Raw genomic sequence first — 22354 nt, 5'->3', positions numbered from 1 at the left:
ACCCAGAATCCCCTGCAAACCTCAATTTTTGCTCAAAAAATCACTTTTTTCACACATTTTGGGGTGGGAAACTAGTGGCATCACCGGGCTCACACAAATTTACCACCACCCAGCGTTCCCCCAGGTCTCCCGGTAAAAATGGTGCCTCACTTGTGTGGGAGGCCCAAGTACCCGCGGCAGGCAAGGGCCCCAAACGTAGTGAGGCAACATCAACATTGCCTATCCCAAATGTCGCCTCACTACGTTTGTTGTCCTTGCCTGCCGCGGGTACTTGGGCCTCCCACACAAGTGAGGCACCATTTTTACCGGGAGACCTGGGGGAACGCTGGGTGGTGGTAAATTTGTGTGAGCCCGGTGATGCCACTACTTTCCCACCCCAAAATGTGTGAAAAAAGTGATTTTTTGGGCAAAAATTGAGGTTTGCAGGGGATTCTGGGTAAGGAAACGTTGGGGGATCCACGCAAGCCATACCTCCCTGGAAGCCGCCAGGTGTCTAGTTTTCAAAAATGCCTGGGTTTGGTAGGTTTCCCTAGATGGCCGCCGCGCACCGGGCCAAAAACCAAAGTGACCCCCCTTGCAAAACCAGGTGGTTTGGCGATAGGCCATCTTGAGGTGGCCTCACTACCTTTGGGGCCCTTGCCTGCCGCGGGTACTTGGGCCTCCCACACAAGTGAGGCACCATTTTTACCGGGAGACCTGGGGGAACGCTGGGTGGTGGTAAATTTGTGTGAGCCCGGTGATGCCACTACTTTCCCACCCCAAAATGTGTGAAAAAAGTGATTTTTTGAGCAAAAATTGAGGTTTGCAGGGGATTCTGGGTAAGGAAACGTTGGGGGATCCACGCAAGCCATACCTCCCTGGAAGCCGCCGGGTGTCTAGTTTTCAAAAATGCCTGGGTTTGGTAGGTTTCCCTAGATGGCCGCCGCGCACCGGGCCAAAAACCAAAGTGACCCCCCTTGCAAAACCAGGTGGTTTGGCGATAGGCCATCTTGAGGTGGCCTCACTACCTTTGGGGCCCTTGCCTGCCGCGGGTACTTGGGCCTCCCACACAAGTGAGGCACCATTTTTACCGGGAGACCTGGGGGAACGCTGGGTGGTGGTAAATTTGTGTGAGCCCGGTGATGCCACTACTTTCCCACCCCAAAATGTGTGAAAAAAGTGATTTTTTGAGCAAAAATTGAGGTTTGCAGGGGATTCTGGGTAAGGAAACGTTGGGGGATCCACGCAAGCCATACCTCCCTGGAAGCCACCGGGTGTCTAGTTTTCAAAAATGCCTGGGTTTGGTAGGTTTCCCTAGATGGCCGCCGCGCACCGGGCCAAAAACCAAAGTGACCCCCCTTGCAAAACCAGGTGGTTTGGCGATAGGCCATCTTGAGGTGGCCTCACTACCTTTGGGGCCCTTGCCTGCCGCGGGTACTTGGGCCTCCCACACAAGTGAGGCACCATTTTTACCGGGAGACCTGGGGGAACGCTGGGTGGTGGTAAATTTGTGTGAGCCCGGTGATGCCACTACTTTCCCACCCCAAAATGTGTGAAAAAAGTGAATTTTTGGGCAAAAATTGAGGTTTGCAGGGGATTCTGGGTAAGGAAACGTTGGGGGATCCACGCAAGCCATACCTCCCTGGAAGCCGCCGGGTGTCTAGCTTTCAAAAATGCCTGGGTTTGGTAGGTTTCCCTAGATGGCCGCCGCGCACCGGGCCAAAAACCAAAGTGACCCCCCTTGCAAAACCAGGTGGTTTGGCGATAGGCCATCTTGAGGTGGCCTCACTACCTTTGGGGCCCTTGCCTGCCGCGGGTACTTGGGCCTCCCACACAAGTGAGGCACCATTTTTACCGGGAGACCTGGGGGAACGCTGGGTGGTGGTAAATTTGTGTGAGCCCGGTGATGCCACTACTTTCCCACCCCAAAATGTGTGAAAAAAGTGATTTTTTGAGCAAAAATTGAGGTTTGCAGGGGATTCTGGGTAAGGAAACGTTGGGTGATCCACGCAAGCCATACCTCCCTGGAAGCCGCCGGGTGTCTAGTTTTCAAAAATGCCTGGGTTTGGTAGGTTTCCCTAGATGGCCGCCGCGCACCGGGCCAAAAACCAAAGTGACCCCCCTTGCAAAACCAGGTGGTTTGGCGATAGGCCATCTTGAGGTGGCCTCACTACCTTTGGGGCCCTTGCCTGCCGCGGGTACTTGGGCCTCCCACACAAGTGAGGCACCATTTTTACCGGGAGACCTGGGGGAACGCTGGGTGGTGGTAAATTTGTGTGAGCCCGGTGATGCCACTACTTTCCCACCCCAAAATGTGTGAAAAAAGTGATTTTTTGAGCAAAAATTGAGGTTTGCAGGGGATTCTGGGTAAGGAAACGTTGGGGGATCCACGCAAGCCATACCTCCCTGGAAGCCGCCGGGTGTCTAGTTTTCAAAAATGCCTGGGTTTGGTAGGTTTCCCTAGATGGCCGCCGCGCACCGGGCCAAAAACCAAAGTGACCCCCCTTGCAAAACCAGGTGGTTTGGCGATAGGCCATCTTGAGGTGGCCTCACTACCTTTGGGGCCCTTGCCTGCCGCGGGTACTTGGGCCTCCCACACAAGTGAGGCACCATTTTTACCGGGAGACCTGGGGGAACGCTGGGTGGTGGTAAATTTGTGTGAGCCCGGTGATGCCACTACTTTCCCACCCCAAAATGTGTGAAAAAAGTGAATTTTTGGGCAAAAATTGAGGTTTGCAGGGGATTCTGGGTAAGGAAACGTTGGGGGATCCACGCAAGCCATACCTCCCTGGAAGCCGCCGGGTGTCTAGTTTTCAAAAATGCCTGGGTTTGGTAGGTTTCCCTAGATGGCCGCCGCGCACCGGGCCAAAAACCAAAGTGACCCCCCTTGCAAAACCAGGTGGTTTGGCGATAGGCCATCTTGAGGTGGCCTCACTACCTTTGGGGCCCTTGCCTGCCGCGGGTACTTGGGCCTCCCACACAAGTGAGGCACCATTTTTACCGGGAGACCTGGGGGAACGCTGGGTGGTGGTAAATTTGTGTGAGCCCGGTGATGCCACTACTTTCCCACCCCAAATTGTGTGAAAAAAGTGATTTTTTGAGCAAAAATTGAGGTTTGCAGGGGATTCTGGGTAAGGAAACGTTGGGGGATCCACGCAAGCCATACCTCCCTGGAAGCCGCCGGGTGTCTAGTTTTCAAAAATGCCTGGGTTTGGTAGGTTTCCCTAGATGGCCGCCGCGCACCGGGCCAAAAACCAAAGTGACCCCCCTTGCAAAACCAGGTGGTTTGGCGATAGGCCATCTTGAGGTGGCCTCACTACCTTTGGGGCCCTTGCCTGCCGCGGGTACTTGGGCCTCCCACACAAGTGAGGCACCATTTTTACCGGGAGACCTGGGGGAACGCTGGGTGGTGGTAAATTTGTGTGAGCCCGGTGATGCCACTACTTTCCCACCCCAAAATGTGTGAAAAAAGTGATTTTTTGAGCAAAAATTGAGGTTTGCAGGGGATTCTGGGTAAGGAAACGTTGGGTGATCCACGCAAGCCATACCTCCCTGGAAGCCGCCGGGTGTCTAGTTTTCAAAAATGCCTGGGTTTGGTAGGTTTCCCTAGATGGCCGCCGCGCACCGGGCCAAAAACCAAAGTGACCCCCCTTGCAAAACCAGGTGGTTTGGCGATAGGCCATCTTGAGGTGGCCTCACTACCTTTGGGGCCCTTGCCTGCCGCGGGTACTTGGGCCTCCCACACAAGTGAGGCACCATTTTTACCGGGAGACCTGGGGGAACGCTGGGTGGTGGTAAATTTGTGTGAGCCCGGTGATGCCACTACTTTCCCACCCCAAAATGTGTGAAAAAAGTGATTTTTTGAGCAAAAATTGAGGTTTGCAGGGGATTCTGGGTAAGGAAACGTTGGGGGATCCACGCAAGCCATACCTCCCTGGAAGCCGCCGGGTGTCTAGTTTTCAAAAATGCCTGGGTTTGGTAGGTTTCCCTAGATGGCCGCCGCGCACCGGGCCAAAAACCAAAGTGACCCCCCTTGCAAAACCAGGTGGTTTGGCGATAGGCCATCTTGAGGTGGCCTCACTACCTTTGGGGCCCTTGCCTGCCGCGGGTACTTGGGCCTCCCACACAAGTGAGGCACCATTTTTACCGGGAGACCTGGGGGAACGCTGGGTGGTGGTAAATTTGTGTGAGCCCGGTGATGCCACTACTTTCCCACCCCAAAATGTGTGAAAAAAGTGATTTTTTGGGCAAAAATTGAGGTTTGCAGGGGATTCTGGGTAAGGAAACGTTGGGGGATCCACGCAAGCCATACCTCCCTGGAAACCGCCGGGTGTCTAGTTTTCAGAAATGTATAGGTTTGCTAGGTTTCCCTAGGTGCCGGCAGGGCTAGGGTACAAAATCTACAGCTAGTCACTTTGCCAAAAAAAGGGTCATTTTTCACTCCAAAACCACGTTGCGTTTTGCGCCGTTTCCTGTCGCGGGCACTAGGCCGACCCGCACAAGTGAGGTACCATTTTTCTAGTAGGACTTTGGGGAACGCGGGGTGGGTGGAAATTTGTGGATCCACGCAGATTCCAGAACTTTCCATCACAGAAATGTGGGGAAAATGTGGGTTTTTTTTCAATTTTTTACGTTTGCAAGGGATTCTGGGTAACAGACCATGGTGGGAGGCAGTCAAGTCACCCCATCCTGGATTCCCCTGGGTGTCTAGTTTTCAGAAATGTATAGGTTTGCTAGGTTTCCCTAGGTGCCGGCAGGGCTAGGGTACAAAATCTACAGCTAGTCACTTTGCCAAAAAAAGGGTCATTTTTCACTCCAAAACCACGTTGCGTTTTGCGCCGTTTCCTGTCGCGGGCACTAGGCCGACCCGCACAAGTGAGGTACCATTTTTCTCGTAGGACTTTGGGGAACGCGGGGTGGGTGGAAATTTGTGGATCCACGCAGATTCCAGAACTTTCCATCACAGAAATGTGGGGAAAATGTGTTTTTTTTGTCAATTTTTTACGTTTGCAAGGGATTCTGGGTAACAGACCATGGTGGGAGGCAGTCAAGTCACCCCATCCTGGATTCCCCTGGGTGTCTAGTTTTCAGAAATGTATAGGTTTGCTCGGTTTCCCTAGGTGCCGGCAGGGCTAGGGTACAAAATCTACAGCTAGTCACTTTGCCAAAAAAAGGGTCATTTTTCACTCCAAAACCACGTTGCGTTTTGCGCCGTTTCCTGTCGCGGGCACTAGGCCAACCCGCACAAGTGAGGTACCATTTTTCTTGTAGGACTTTGGGGAACGCGGGGTGGGTGGAAATTTGTGGATCCACGCAGATTCCAGAACTTTCCATCACAGAAATGTGGGGAAAATGTGTTTTTTTTGTCAATTTTTTACGTTTACAAGGGATTCTGGGTAACAGACCATGGTGGGAGGCAGTCAAGTCACCCCATCCTGGATTCCCCTGGGTGTCTAGTTTTCAGAAATGTATAGGTTTGCTAGGTTTCCCTAGGTGCCGGCAGGGCTAGGGTACAAAATCTACAGCTAGTCACTTTGCCAAAAAAAGGGTCATTTTTCACTCCAAAACCACGTTGCGTTTTGCGCCGTTTCCTGTCGCGGGCACTAGGCCGACCCGCACAAGTGAGGTGCCATTTTTCTCGTAGGACTTTGGGGAACGCGGGGTGGGTGGAAATTTGTGGATCCATGCAGATTCCAGAACTTTCCATCACAGAAATGTGGGGAAAATGTGTTTTTTTTTTCAATTTTTTACGTTTGCAAGGGATTCTGGGTAACAGACCATGGTGGGAGGCAGTCAAGTCACCCCATCCTGGATTCCCCTGGGTGTCTAGTTTTCAGAAATGTATAGGTTTGCTAGGTTTCCCTAGGTGCCGGCAGGGCTAGGGTACAAAATCTACAGCTAGTCACTTTGCCAAAAAAAGGGTCATTTTTCACTCCAAAACCACGTTGCGTTTTGCGCCGTTTCCTGTCGCGGGCACTAGGCCGACCCGCACAAGTGAGGTACCATTTTTCTCGTAGGACTTTGGGGAACGCGGGGTGGGTGGAAATTTGTGGATCCACGCAGATTCCAGAACTTTCCATCACAGAAATGTGGGGAAAATGTGGTTTTTTTTTCAATTTTTTATGTTTGCAAGGGATTCTGGGTAACAGACCATGGTGGGAGGCAGTCAAGTCACCCCATCCTGGATTCCCCTGGGTGTCTAGTTTTCAGAAATGTATAGGTTTGCTAGGTTTCCCTAGGTGCCGGCAGGGCTAGGGTACAAAATCTACAGCTAGTCACTTTGCCAAAAAAAGGGTCATTTTTCACTCCAAAACCACGTTGCGTTTTGCGCCGTTTCCTGTCGCGGGCACTAGGCCGACCCGCACAAGTGAGGTACCATTTTTCTCGTAGGACTTTGGGGAACGCGGGGTGGGTGGAAATTTGTGGATCCACGCAGATTCCAGAACTTTCCATCACAGAAATGTGGGGAAAATGTGGGTTTTTTTTCAATTTTTTACGTTTGCAAGGGATTCTGGGTAACAGACCATGGTGGGAGGCAGTCAAGTCACCCCATCCTGGATTCCCCTGGGTGTCTAGTTTTCAGAAATGTATAGGTTTGCTAGGTTTCCCTAGGTGCCGGCAGGGCTAGGGTACAAAATCTACAGCTAGTCACTTTGCCAAAAAAAGGGTCATTTTTCACTCCAAAACCACGTTGCGTTTTGCGCCGTTTCCTGTCGCGGGCACTAGGCCGACCCGCACAAGTGAGGTACCATTTTTCTCGTAGGACTTTGGGGAACGCGGGGTGGGTGGAAATTTGTGGATCCACGCAGATTCCAGAACTTTCCATCACAGAAATGTGGGGAAAATGTGGGGTTTTTTTCAATTTTTTACGTTTGCAAGGGATTCTGGGTAACAGACCATGGTGGGAGGCAGTCAAGTCACCCCATCCTGGATTCCCCTGGGTGTCTAGTTTTCAGAAATGTATAGGTTTGCTCGGTTTCCCTAGGTGCCGGCAGGGCTAGGGTACAAAATCTACAGCTAGTCACTTTGCCAAAAAAAGGGTCATTTTTCACTCCAAAACCACGTTGCGTTTTGCGCCGTTTCCTGTCGCGGGCACTAGGCCAACCCGCACAAGTGAGGTACCATTTTTCTTGTAGGACTTTGGGGAACGCGGGGTGGGTGGAAATTTGTGGATCCACGCAGATTCCAGAACTTTCCATCACAGAAATGTGGGGAAAATGTGTTTTTTTTGTCAATTTTTTACGTTTACAAGGGATTCTGGGTAACAGACCATGGTGGGAGGCAGTCAAGTCACCCCATCCTGGATTCCCCTGGGTGTCTAGTTTTCAGAAATGTATAGGTTTGCTAGGTTTCCCTAGGTGCCGGCAGGGCTAGGGTACAAAATCTACAGCTAGTCACTTTGCCAAAAAAAGGGTCATTTTTCACTCCAAAACCACGTTGCGTTTTGCGCCGTTTCCTGTCGCGGGCACTAGGCCGACCCGCACAAGTGAGGTACCATTTTTCTCGTAGGACTTTGGGGAACGCGGGGTGGGTGGAAATTTGTGGATCCACGCAGATTCCAGAACTTTCCATCACAGAAATGTGGGGAAAATGTGTTTTTTTTTTCAATTTTTTACGTTTGCAAGGGATTCTGGGTAACAGACCATGGTGGGAGGCAGTCAAGTCACCCCATCCTGGATTCCCCTGGGTGTCTAGTTTTCAGAAATGTATAGGTTTGCTAGGTTTCCCTAGGTGCCGGCAGGGCTAGGGTACAAAATCTACAGCTAGTCACTTTGCCAAAAAAAGGGTCATTTTTCACTCCAAAACCACGTTGCGTTTTGCGCCGTTTCCTGTCGCGGGCACTAGGCCGACCCGCACAAGTGAGGTACCATTTTTCTCGTAGGACTTTGGGGAACGCGGGGTGGGTGGAAATTTGTGGATCCACGCAGATTCCAGAACTTTCCATCACAGAAATGTGGGGAAAATGTGTTTTTTTTTTCAATTTTTTACGTTTGCAAGGGATTCTGGGTAACAGACCATGGTGGGAGGCAGTCAAGTCACCCCATCCTGGATTCCCCTGGGTGTCTAGTTTTCAGAAATGTATAGGTTTGCTAGGTTTCCCTAGGTGCCGGCAGGGCTAGGGTACAAAATCTACAGCTAGTCACTTTGCCAAAAAAAGGGTCATTTTTCACTCCAAAACCACGTTGCGTTTTGCGCCGTTTCCTGTCGCGGGCACTAGGCCGACCCGCACAAGTGAGGTACCATTTTTCTCGTAGGACTTTGGGGAACGCGGGGTGGGTGGAAATTTGTGGATCCACGCAGATTCCAGAACTTTCCATCACAGAAATGTGGGGAAAATGTGGTTTTTTTTTCAATTTTTTACGTTTGCAAGGGATTCTGGGTAACAGACCATGGTGGGAGGCAGTCAAGTCACCCCATCCTGGATTCCCCTGGGTGTCTAGTTTTCAGAAATGTATAGGTTTGCTAGGTTTCCCTAGGTGCCGGCAGGGCTAGGGTACAAAATCTACAGCTAGTCACTTTGCCAAAAAAAGGGTCATTTTTCACTCCAAAACCACGCTGCGTTTTGCGCCGTTTCCTGTCGCGGGCACTAGGCCGACCCGCACAAGTGAGGTACCATTTTTCTCGTAGGACTTTGGGGAACGCGGGGTGGGTGGAAATTTGTGGATCCACGCAGATTCCAGAACTTTCCATCACAGAAATGTGGGGAAAATGTGGGTTTTTTTTCAATTTTTTACGTTTGCAAGGGATTCTGGGTAACAGACCATGGTGGGAGGCAGTCAAGTCACCCCATCCTGGATTCCCCTGGGTGTCTAGTTTTCAGAAATGTATAGGTTTGCTAGGTTTCCCTAGGTGCCGGCAGGGCTAGGGTACAAAATCTACAGCTAGTCACTTTGCCAAAAAAAGGGTCATTTTTCACTCCAAAACCACGTTGCGTTTTGCGCCGTTTCCTGTCGCGGGCACTAGGCCGACCCGCACAAGTGAGGTACCATTTTTCTCGTAGGACTTTGGGGAACGCGGGGTGGGTGGAAATTTGTGGATCCACGCAGATTCCAGAACTTTCCATCACAGAAATGTGGGGAAAATGTTTTTTTTTTGTCAATTTTTTACGTTTGCTAGGAATTCTGGGTAATAGACCATGGTGGGAGGCAGTCAAGTCACCCCATCCTGGATTCCCCTGGGTGTCTAGTTTTCAGAAATGTATAGGTTTGCTAGGTTTCCCTAGGTGCCGGCAGGGCTAGGGTACAAAATCTACAGCTAGTCACTTTGCCAAAAAAAGGGTCATTTTTCACTCCAAAACCACGTTGCGTTTTGCGCCGTTTCCTGTCGCGGGCACTAGGCCGACCCGCACAAGTGAGGTACCATTTTTCTCGTAGGACTTTGGGGAACGCGGGGTGGGTGGAAATTTGTGGATCCACGCAGATTCCAGAACTTTCCATCACAGAAATGTGGGGAAAATGTGGTTTTTTTTGTCAATTTTTTACGTTTGCAAGGGATTCTGGGTAACAGACCATGGTGGGAGGCAGTCAAGTCACCCCATCCTGGATTCCCCTGGGTGTCTAGTTTTCAGAAATGTATAGGTTTGCTAGGTTTCCCTAGGTGCCGGCAGGGCTAGGGTACAAAATCTACAGCTAGTCACTTTGCCAAAAAAAGGGTCATTTTTCACTCCAAAACCACGTTGCGTTTTGCGCCGTTTCCTGTCGCGGGCACTAGGCCGACCCGCACAAGTGAGGTACCATTTTTCTCGTAGGACTTTGGGGAACGCGGGGTGGGTGGAAATTTGTGGATCCACGCAGATTCCAGAACTTTCCATCACAGAAATGTGGGGAAAATGTGTTTTTTTTTGTCAATTTTTTACGTTTGCTAGGGATTCTGGGTAACAGACCATGGTGGGAGGCGGTCAAGTCACCCCATCCTGGATTCCCCTGGGTGTCTAGTTTTCAGAAATGTATAGGTTTGCTAGGTTTCCCTAGGTGCCGGCAGGGCTAGGGTACAAAATCTACAGCTAGTCACTTTGCCAAAAAAAGGGTCATTTTTCACTCCAAAACCACGTTGCGTTTTGCGCCGTTTCCTGTCGCGGGCACTAGGCCGACCCGCACAAGTGAGGTACCATTTTTCTCGTAGGACTTTGGGGAACGCGGGGTGGGTGGAAATTTGTGGATCCACGCAGATTCCAGAACTTTCCATCACAGAAATGTGGGGAAAATGTGTTTTTTTTGTCAATTTTTTACGTTTGCAAGGGATTCTGGGTAACAGACCATGGTGGGAGGCAGTCAAGTCACCCCATCCTGGATTCCCCTGGGTGTCTAGTTTTCAAAAATGTATAGGTTTGCTAGGTTTCCCTAGGTGCCGGCAGGGCTAGGGTTCAAAAACTACAGCTAGACTCTTTGCAAAAAAAGTGTAAATTTTCAGTGTGAAAATGTGGTGTGTTCACCTTAGGTTTTGAGCCACTTCCTGTCGTGGGCACTATGCCTACCCACACAAGTGAGGTACCATTTTTCTCGGGAGACTTAGGGTAGTTCAAATTTGTAAAGCAACTGTTATTACCTGTTGATTTTTGATGCATTTCTCCCTTCCAAATGAAAGACATTGTGTAAAAAAAAAGTCATTTTGAAAAATGACCAATAATTGTCATGCAAATATGAGTATTCCCAATTTCGAAAATGTGCAAATATGCACTGTTTCTGAACTCTGTAATTTGTTCCCATTTCAGAAATACATAGGTGACTTTCATACCGATTTTTCCAAGTATACATTTTCCCACAATAATTGCTATATACCCGGACCAAAAAAAAAAAACATTACAAAATGCTGCTCATTTTTCTACTCTGGGTTCGTTGGGCTCTTGATGAACCTACAAGTCCTATATGTCCCCACAACCAGGAAGGTCTACCGGATGTAACGGTACATTGCTTTCAAAGAGATGTCATAATTCGAAGAAGTTACAGGTAAAAACGTTGACTCAAGAGGCTGCTTTTTTCAACAAATTTTTAATTTCTCCTATATTTGCCTGTAAATTTCTATAAAGAAACTTTGATGGATCTACGCAAATGACCCCTTGCTGAATTCAGAATTTTGTCTACTTTTCAAAAATGTATAGCTTTCCAGGATCCATTATTGTTTTGTTACCCTTTTCTACCGTTAACTGGAAGGAGGTTGAAAGCACAAAAAATAGCAAAAATAGGGTATGTCCCAGAAAAATGCCAAAACTGTGTAAAAAATGTTGGTTTTCTAACAAAAGTCTGCCATTCCCTAAAAGCTGGAGAAATTGTGATTTCAGCCCCACAAACCCTTTTTTGATACCATTTGCAGAGAAAAACCCAGAAGCTTTCATTTGCAGCCCGTTTTTCACATTTTTCACAAAAAAAAAAAAAATTGCTGTATTTTGACTAATTTCTGTGACCCCTCTAGGAGAATCCACAAACCCTGGGTACCTTTAGAATCCCCAAGATGTTGGAAGAAAAGGACGCAAATTTGGCGTGGATACCTAATGTGGTCAAAAAGTTACAGGGGCCTAAGCGCGCACTACCTCAAATAGCCCAAAAAGGGCTTAGCACAGGAGGGGAAAAGGCCTAGCAGCGAAGGGGTTAACCTTGATCTGATTTATCATATGTATACAGTGGCAGCCACACACAATAAGGAAATTTACTGTTATTTTCACCCATTCCTGGATAGACAAATTGTTTTAAATCTCCAGTCTAATGTTGCTGTTGGCGTCACATATCACATACATCACATTAAAAACCCCAGCCTTCTCCTTTTTCACATTTATTTAGGTGCCAACATTTGGACCGCCTAGAATTCACGGAGCGAGTATCTAGGACGTGAAGCATACACTATGAGTAAATAATTATGATATTAATTTTACAAAAGCAAAGAGTTTGGATTGAAAGATTATTCTACTGTAAAATGTACACTAACAACCTTTATCCTTTGCTTTAAAATGCCAGGCTCAGTATAAAGAGGTCTTGTATTGTATTATACAAGTCCAGACAATTTTACCTAAGAGGTTAGTATACCATCTGAACATCAAATTGTTAGCCAGGCATGTTTAAGTAGACTTTATCAATGGAGATGCTTTTTTTATGGATCAGTCTGAACCCTATAACGGCTATACCCTTCACCTTTCCTAGATGCGCCATCATATTATCAGGGGTGTCATTATCAATACGGAAGGCCTACTGGCTTTTTCAGGTTGTCACCACATTGCTTAAAATAGCCACCTCACCATGCCAAAGTTCAATATTTCACTACTATTGAAACCAACAGACACAGTGTTATTCTTAAAAAGCATTCATTATATTGGAAAGCATTGCATTGTCAGTGTCAATGTTATCAATAAAGCATATCAAGTTCAAAACATGCCAAAAACTTTTTTTCCTTATAATTGTATTTCTACTGATGTCACAGAACCAATCACAATGAGCCTGAACTCCTGAATTTACAACAAAAAACTTCTAGATTACAGTAATGTGAGGGTCCTGGAAATCTCTCCCAGGATCATACTTTTAAGGTCCCAGGAGACTTAGGGTTAATTTTCTGAAAACATGGCTGTGTAGCTGCTGCTCCCCCGGCACCCATCACCACACACTGGTGAACCAATAGTGAGTGGTACCTCTGCCCCTCTTTGAAGCACCAAAGGGATATTAGGCACATTTTAGCCCCACCGTGAAGTATTATGGGGAGCTCCTTGCCCAGAGAGGTGAATATTTAATAAGCAGGTAGATCGGAGGTAAGGTAACTTTGTGGCACATTTCTTTTCACTTCTTTCTTTGCTTTAGGGGGGCCACTCAAGACCCCCGTGGCCCCATAGGCTCCCCATGCACAGCTCAAGTGTTGTACGAGGCAGCCAGTAGCTCCAATTCTGCTCTTTGCCTGCCCTGTTCTCCTGTGGGCAGGGGGGGGGGGGGGGGTGCAAGTGTTCTCCCCTTGGCGCGCGAGCTGCGAGGCTGAGGCGGTGTAGTGGAGTGCCTCCTGGCCCCTGCTCCTCTGGCTTTCTTTTCAGGCCCAAGATGTTGGTTCCCCAGGGATCCCTAACTTGCACTGGGCTGGGGAGATGGGGTATCCCCTTGCAGAGACTTGGCTTGGCATGCCCCATCCTCATCAAGATTAAATATATGCAGTTACTCTGACCCTGGGGCCCTGGCCCACCCCCAGGGTGATTTTTAGAATAGGCAACGGAGCACTACCCGCTCGTTTTCTTGATTTCTTCTCCCAAAGGGCTCAGGAATTCCCATTCCTGATGCTCAGGCCCTGTTGGGCCAATCTGGACAAATGTGGACGTGCTTTGCTCGTGGCGGGCAGTCCTATCTGTCTACAAGCCCCCTGGCCTCGAAAGTGGCACATTTGTGGGGACATCCAGGCTCCCTGAGCCAGACCTGTCCTCCGCCTCACTCCTGGTGTTGTTCTCTTGCTGGCCTGCTGGTGGGGGACCCTCCACTACCAGTCAGCAAAACACCCTCCCTGCCCCACTGCCCCGGCCACAGAGCCTCCTGGCTTCTGGAAAGCATATTATTTTGATTGTGCTTTATATGTGACATTTCTACAACATTCTACCAAGAAGAGAACTGTATCGCTTACACATTTAACACGGATCATGTGCTGATTACAAATATTTAGTTAAAATATTCAACATAATTATAAGGAGCAGCATCAATGTATTCTTCAAAAGTCTCCTGCATATTAGGCTCGAAGTAAAACTGGTCCACACCAAGGGCCTCATGTAGGTAGCCAAATACCGGTCGGTAACGGCCGATTTTCGGTAATGTTACCGTTACCGACCGGTATTTTGGCTAATGGTATGTAGGGGGACATTTTTTGGTGTCGGAATTTACCGAATCGTTAAAATTACCGAATCGGTAATAATACCGAATCGGTAATGTTACCGAATCGGTACCTTATCCGAATCGGTAATTTTACCGATTCGGTAAATTCCGACACCAAAATTGAGATGTAGGGGGAGTGTGTGGGTGTGTGTTAGAGTCGGTATTTACCACCAACTTTTAGTTGGTGGTAAATAATTAAAGTATGTATTTATGCATTTTGACGCGCGTAGCAGTGTGCAATGTGGCATACATACATGCCCTTAGGGCATGTATGTGTGCCACATGTGCACACATGGCCGAATCAGGGGTGCAACAGGGTGTCAATGTGACACCCTGCCACCCATGCAAGTGTTCCCCCCATTACCGAATCGGTATTTACCGATTCGGTAATGAGGCATACCTTCCCATCAATGGGAAGGTATGCCTCATTACCGAATCGGTAAATACCGATTCGGTAATTACCGAATAGTAACGAATCGGTAAAAAATACCGACTCATTACCTACATACGAGTTACCACTTCTAAAATACCGATTCGGTATCGTTCGGTATTTTAGAAGTGGTAACTGGTATGCTACCTACATGAGGCCCCAAATGTATTAACACAGTTTTACATATGGTGTAATACAGCAGACGTCACAAGTTATGTTCTAATCCCTTTGCAGAGAAAAAAAGACATAACCCTCACACTGGACCTATTCCAAAGCTGCCATGCATATTATTCCTCACATACATTCCAATAACGTTTGCCAAAGACGTGTTGTGTCTTGTTTCTGGTGGTAGGTGTTTCCTCAATTTTTTTTTATATTAATTATTTTTTTATTACAGTATGTATGTATGTATGTATGTGCAGTCTTATATAGCACTCAAATTACCCTTGGGCATCTCGGCGCTTGCATTGGGAACCCGTCCTGGTTTTTCCCTGTGAGATAACCCATACTGGGCATCCCCAAGGTGAAAGCCAGGCATCCCGCCGCGGGGGGCCGTTGTGGAGATTAAGCAAGCTTGTTGCCCAGAGCTGCATAGTGTGAACTCGTGCTTAGAGTAGGCACCGAAGCGAGAATTATCGAGTCCGTGGACAATTGGGCTCCAGACCCTGCTGCGTCGGGAATCAAACCCTGGTCCCGGGTCTGACCTCTGCTTCAGGGTATGCCTCCTCTAACCAGTGAGCTACACTTCTCCACAGTACTACAGTAATAACTCAAAATGACCAGGCCATAAATCAATGTCATGGGGTGTCATAAATCATTTTGATCAGCTGATAAATCATAAACATGACAAACATGAAAGGTCATTAATTAGTCCATTTAGCAGTCATAAATCATTTTTACAGCCCCATAAACCGTGTGACAGGTCATAACTCACAACGACTGACAGCTCATGAATCATTTCTGACATATCACAATCACGTTCTGGTATCTGCTTACTATACTTGTGACACATCTTAGATTGTTCAGGCCATCATACATACCGTTTTATGGGATCATAAAGTTCCCTGTTGGTTTTCATGCTGATTGAGTGGGGGGGTAGGCCCCAACTCGCTACCTTGTTTGTTCATTTTGTGCTCTGCAGTCCGGCGGGTCCAGGCTGCGAGTGCCGCCTCTGCTGGTTTCCCTTCTCTGCCTACTCACCCTGCCATAAGGCATCCCCAGGTAAGTGGCCTTCCTCCTGCACACCGCCCTGCCAGTGTGCCTTCTTAACCAACAAATGTACCCCTTCTTAACTGCCACGCCACAAGGGAGGCTTCCGTTTCCCGACAGCTCTTCCAGCAGCTCCCCATCCTCTTTGTGGATTCCCCCTTTTTAGTTTTTTATGTGCAGCATGCCAGTGCCCTGGCTGCCCATAGGTTGGCTCAGAAACTTTCATTCCTTCTTCAGACTGATGCACCCCACCCTGAGCGTAGAGCTCTGGATGCCCTGGGTTGATCAGGCCATTCATGATGTTCTCCAGGCCGTTGGCTTTGCTAAATCTGATGACTGCGGTGTTTAGTTTCCTCCTACAGTTATCCACCGTGCTGTTTGACATGGCACCGCACCATGTCAGCCTGGTTTATTATTTCGGACCATACAACGATTGTGCTGCCAAACAACATGGCTGCTTCTGCCAAACCTGCTTGGATGGCATGGAGGAGGTCCCTCCACCCCAGCTGAGTGAGGTTGTTGCCCACCAGGTGGATCTCCAAGATGTTGGTTTGCTAGCCCGCTGCCGCCTGTAGTCCCTTTAGGGTTGCTGAAAGGTGCTTACATTTCATCCCTGGATGACCCCACCACCTGATGCATGTGGCTATCAGCCTGCCCTTCTGCTTGTGACCGTTGCGCACCCACCACGTCTGCATCCGGTTGATGTATGAATGACCAACCACCAAGACCAACCTGGGCAGGTCTCTGCTGAGGCAATAAGCACAGTGTCAATTTGTCCAGCTGTTATGTGTTTGTTTTTTAAAGATTAGCTGTGGCCTCACGTATGCCTTGGTATGTCACCTGCCCACCACCTTAATTACAGCCTCTGGCATCCTGTGTTGCACCGCCAATGTTGCAGCCCCAATCCGAAAGGAGTGCGATCCAAAAGATTCGGGTGAGAGCCCTGCCGTGCCTAGGGCTTGAGGAATAACCGTTGTGAGCTGAAACTTGCTCAGCAGGTCCTTATTTCTGTGTTTGAATGGTGGCCCCTCCTCTGTGTGTCGTAGTGCCATGTAAGTGAAAAGGCAACAAACTGTGCAGCATCTGGTGTCCTCTATGCATTCCAGTTATACCCGGATCCGGACTCATTTGCCCACCTGGTCTGTCTTAGACTCTCTCAGCATCAGTTCTACCTTTGTTATTCCTGGCTTGACGTCAGCTGCTTGCAGGTATTTTTTACCTGCACCTTTTTTGCTGGGGCCACGACCTTGCTGACCCTGAATGCCCCAAAGAACACCCTTGCAAAGGCTGTCTTGAACAGTGTTACCTCAAATGTGTCCCTTGCCACCTCTCCCAGTGTGTCCATTAGCTGGGTCAGCTTCCTGAGGTCTATGGGTCGCTGAGTGTCTGTTTTTTTCCCCTTTAGGCGCTTCCACCCTTTCATGGCTGCCCTGATGTAGTGAGAGGCTGGCGGTCTTGCCCCGTGTATGTCTCTGAAAAGTGTGTCACTGCTGTCAAGTTGGCCTGAGACCATGATTTAAACTTTTTTCTGTGTACGCCCACTGGATGAAGCTTTCTACTGCCCTAGTTGTATCTCATGGGTCCCCCAGTGTCATAAACCCACCCACTTGCATTTCTGTTGCTGCGTATTTCCTCTGTAATGGCTCCACACTTTGGGGGTGAGTGCATGTTGGATTAGTGCCGACAGTCTGCGTTCTGCCAGCCCCCATAAATCCTCTGAAAAAAGGGTCATCCTCTGTTTCTGCCTCTGGTGCTAGCATTCTGAACTTGTCCATCTGTGCTATGAGAGTGCATCTGCCTCTGAATTCTCCACCCCAGGGACGTGCCATGCCTACAGCTCTAGGTTTACCTCCAGCTGTAATTTAACCATGCAACGCATTAGTCTCAATATGTCCGGGCACATAGCCTTAACTTTATTGATAGCCTGGAGTACTCCTTGGTTGTCTGACCAGAGAGTCATCTTCAAATCCCTCAGCTTCTTTTCCCAGACTGATAGGGCCACTACTATGGAGAAGAGCTCAAGGAACGTGATGCTGGTGGTAGTACCCAACTCCTGCCATCTCTTGGGCCATAGTCCCGTCCGCCACTTCCTTCCTAGTATTGCCCTAAAACCTACATTGCCAGCTGCGTCTGTGAATAGGGCTATCTGTTTGGCTGTTACCCACCTTTCTCTCTATATGAGCAGCCTGTTGAAGTCTGTGAGGAATGAATCCCATATGAGCAGGTCCCCCTTTACTTATGTACCTAGCCTGCCATGGTGGTGCTTTTTCCTGAGATCTGTTGTTAATTGTGTTAGGGGCCTGGCAAAGACCCACCCCGCCAGGATGACTCTTGCGGCTAAGTTAAGCTTCACCTTTGCAGCTCACGAAGTGTCGCTTTCTCCCTGCTGCACATTCCCCTTATCTCTTCTCCGATCTCGGTCACATTGCCCTCGGCAGCCTGGACATTCCTGCTTCTGAGTCTCGCTCTATTTCTAGGAATGTGAGCTATGATGCCAGGCCCACAGTGTTTTCCCCACCAGTGGAACTCCCAGATCCTTGGCCAGGCATTGGAAAGCAGTGAGTGTGTCCCCACACTCACTGGTCCCCGCCTGCCCAACAAACAAGAAGTCATCGAGGTAGTGTAGCTTGCCTCCCTGTGGGTGTCTGTTGTGCAGAGCCCATTCCAGGAACATGCTTAATTGCTCAAAGTAGGAGCAGGACACTGAGCAGCCCATCGGCATTGCTTTGTCAAAGTATGTTTAGCAGATCCTTCTGCTCGGCAAGACCGTAGCTCGCTGCGTAGGACGAGCTGTTTGCTGATTGGTCATGGCGGTGTCCAATCAGCACACCAGTTGGACGTAGGCAGTGGAAGGGGCTGCTGCCATGCCTACTTAAGGGAAATCATGGGGCGTCCGCACCGGAAGTGCGCCGAAGGCATGCCAAAGGCAAGCCCGTCTGTGCCCGTCTGCATCCGGCCGTGGCGAGCCACTATGCCCGTTTTATTGCCTATTCCAGGATTTATTGGATCACAATTGAGCTAGGTCTATCATTCCCCTTTCCCTCACTAGGACATTAAAGGATTTAGGGTTACTGGGACATCCCCAAGATGCGGCCCTCACCCTTAATTGCCATATCAATACTCAACAATCCATTGGTACTATTAGCCCCATAACTAACACACGCAAGCTAAATCAAATCGAGCTGCGGGTAATCTACCTGAATACTTGCTCCTTGCCAAAACAGCAGGATGAAAGTTTCGACCTCCTGGACTCTCAGTCCCCAGATATATTGTTTCTTACAGAAACATGGCTGACAAAGGAGTCTTCACCAGATATACTCTCGGCTCTTCCTAATCATTATTACATATAAGGGACGGAGCGTGGCAGCAATCATAAAGAAAGAACTTTGATTTGCTAAGATGACCTCACTAGATCTTCCCTTGGAGGAGAATTTAGTAATTCACCTTGAGCCATCGACCGCCCCACTAATGTGTGTACTGTTATACAGGCCGCCAAATTATATGCAGGAGTTCTCCCAGGCCCATGCAGTATCTATGGCCCCTCTAATTGTAGATCACGCCAATGTACTACTTACAAGAGACCTAAATTACTGGGTAATGAGGAAATAGGTGTACAGCAAGCCACTGATCTCACTGAGGCCCTTAGTAATTTAAATCTGGAACAACAGATATTTTTCCCAACCCATATTAAAGGCCACATATTAGATCAGATATGGCCAACCAAATTCCCTTTGGGGAATCTGGGTATAGCTCCTTGTGGATGGTCGGATCACCAGCTGATCACCTTCTCTATGTGTCTGCCTATTGGTAACAGTCCTTCTCCCGATTCCAGCATTGTCTCTAGATATTGGGCTTGGTCTACACTTACTGCCTTCTGCGATGAACGAAGAAAGTCCCCACCCACTCCAAAGGAGGACCTAGAAGCTTTTGAGAGGGTAATTGCTAGCTGGCTTGTTGAAGTCAGCGAGGTCTATGCACCGTTTCACAGGACTAGATTAAATAGAGGCTATAAGGCAAATAAGTGATTCTAGGACGATTTGAAAACTGCCAAACTAAACCTTCAACAACCAGAACGAAAATGGCAGACCAGGTACTCGCCTGACCTTAAAATATTGTTTACTCAACGACGTATAAAACCTTAATAAGGCAAGCAAAAATGTGTTTCTTATAGGTAAACTCCTGAACGCCCCTAACAGATCTTGGAGATATTTAAAATCGTCACCGACCTCTCTAATTTAGAGAGAGCCACACTCCCGGTTATACCTACTCAAACCTTGTGTGACTCTCTCAATGTTTTTTTTTGTAAATAAGATCGGGCCATTAAAAATAGCATTCCTCCCTGCTCAACACACAATAATCAATCTCTAGGTGATACTAATAGTTACACGTCTCCTGTTTTCCTAATATAACGCAAGAGGACCTAGTGAATCTTTTGATAAAAGTCAAGTCGGGATCTCAAAACGATATCTGCCTGAAGGTCTTAAGAGCAGTATTTACCTGTTTCGCTGATCTAATACTGTCACTTCTTAATCAATCAATCAATACTGGGATCGTACCCAGTCCCTTTAAAAGGGCAATCATTGCACCTAGTTTAAAGAAAACAGGAGCAGATCCTTTCGGATATGAAAAACTATCGGCCTATTTCCCTCCTGTCATACCTGGCAAAACTACATGAGGGTCATGTAGCTCGGCATCTCTGCTCATTTTTAGCAGAGTCAGACTTCCAAGACCCGTGTCAAGCAGGTTTCCGGCCAGCACATTCTACAGAAGCAGAAATCTTGTCAGTTATGGATGATATACGACATGCAACTGCTATTTATGATCAACGATAGTCCCACGTCTAGACAGCAGTTTCAAGACACAATGCTATTCATCCATGATTGGAGGAACAGTAACCACCTGAAGTTAAACTCTGATAAAACAAAGATTGTTATTACAAAAAATAAGGTGGACCGCTGGAAACCTTCCCTCCGACCCAGTGAGATGGGCCTGCCTTCCCTGCCCAAAAAGGCGGTAAAAGGCCTTGGGGGTCATCATTGATGAGAAGTTATCTTTTAAGCAGCAGGTAGGCGCAGCGACATCAGTATGCTTCGGTCAACTCCGGCACATAAAAAAGATAAAGGAATTTTTTACTAGGGATGCCGTGATCCAAGTTATAATAGCTCTAGTCTTGTCATGAATTGACTACACCAATTCTCTCTATTTGGGTCTCCCCAAATATCTTCTGCGTAGGCACCAGCTAATTCAAAATCAGGCCGTCCGACTAATATACCATCTACCCAAATATGGACACATCTCCCAGGTGGCTAAGAAACTCCACTGGCGGCCTGTGGCACAGAGAACTATGTTCAAGGTGTGCTGTACAGTCGTTAAGGCCTTACATATGGACTGCCCTGCCTTTGTAAAATCTCGAGTTAGTAAATACTGTCCTACAAGAGAACTGAGATCCAGCCACCGACACTATCTCGATATTCCCTCATTCGAAAAACAAGGCCAGGAGGGTGTAGGTTCTCCATCATTGCTCCTCAAGCCTGGAATTCATTTGCAATGGAACTCAGGATTACCACTAACTATGTTTGATTTAGACAACTACTGAAAACATGTCTCTTTAAACAGGCTTACCATTAACTGCTGACCTATTTCGAATAAGCTTCCCAGCATAAAGGGACTGCTTGGTGAATGTGCTCTCCAGAAATATTTGTTAACATAACATAACAAAACATGTTGCCCCTTCCCAATGAAAACCTAGCAAATAAAAGCTTGTGGGTGAACCGGGAGGAGGAGTAATACGGAATCGATATCTGCTTTTTCCATGTGGGCCCCTTTGCCCGTAGCCCTTACTAAGTTAATCCCATCGTCCACAATGGCGTAGCCCACGGAGCATGCCTGTGGACTGATCTCATCGTTTACTGATGTGCCTTCGAGGAAAGAAAGGTAGTAGATGAGCCTGAACTGGCCTATCTCTTTTTTAAGTTCCACCCCAGAGGCGAGGTCACCAGCCCCTTGTGCAGTGGGAAGTTAAGGGGCCCTCAATGCTTCCCAGCTCTCTCTCCTTTTCTATCTTTTACCGCACCACCTCTGGGTGTTCCAGGGCATATTTCAGGTTCTTTACCTTACCCCCGGGTAGGAGGTGGGCCTTCAAACGGTATTACAAATCCTTCCTCAAATCCCTTTACCAATGGGGCAGCAGCTTTTTTGTTTTGTTATCAGTTGGCTAGCTTCCTGAGCTGGTCGGTGTTCATGGGAGATCTGGCTAGCTGAAAGCTTCCCCATCCTGTTTGCTCCCCCCAGCCTTTGCATCCCTGCTAGTGCTTCTTCATCTTTTCTTTCTTATCCCAGTGGTATGCGGTATGCCTGCACCCTGATACTGGGTGTCTTCCCCCACAGACTGAGCATACGTGCTCAAATTTGTATGATGTGCCCCATGTGCATTTGTTGGCTTTATATTTCCAACAAATTGCTGCCGGCCTGCTCGGGGTTGGTTCTTTCCAGCTGATGTGTGATTTAGGCTTGTAAAACAACTTGTGCGTTCCCTTAAAGGGGGTGTTCCAAAAGGGCTGCTTGTTTTTCCCCGCCCAGGTCCTGACCTGCTTTACCATCAACATCTTGTGCATGAACCCTGACACATCTTCCTCATTCTACTCCATATTGGGGTGCATTTGCATTTTCAATCTAAACTCCATATCCAATTCCAGCCAGGCATCCCCTGGGAACTGCTTATGCGCGCTGTGGCTGTTGACCTCATATAGCCAAAGATCTGCTGCGCAGTGTGGGAACTTCTCCACAATAAGGGCATGCCATTATTTATAACACATCAAGCCAGCTACCAAAACTTCTCTCCCTTCTCCTCTCCCTCCTGGCTTCCTCTTTTTTGTCACTCACTGTTAGATCCAAACCCTCTAGCTGTATTTCA

General features: G+C 48.2%; 1 pseudogene across 1 annotated transcript in view; it reads right to left on the bottom strand.

The window, feature by feature from the left end:
• LOC146833567 (cytochrome P450 2D15-like) overlaps positions 1-22354 on the bottom strand; it is a 450055-nt pseudogene that overhangs the window by 404575 nt on the left and 23126 nt on the right. The gene's annotated exons all lie outside the window — the stretch shown is intronic.

The sequence above is a fragment of the Triturus cristatus genome, chromosome 4_2 (assembly GCF_964204655.1).
Source record: "Triturus cristatus chromosome 4_2, aTriCri1.1, whole genome shotgun sequence".
NCBI lineage: Eukaryota > Metazoa > Chordata > Amphibia > Caudata > Salamandridae > Triturus > Triturus cristatus.
This window is presented reverse-complemented; position numbering and strand designations above follow the sequence as displayed.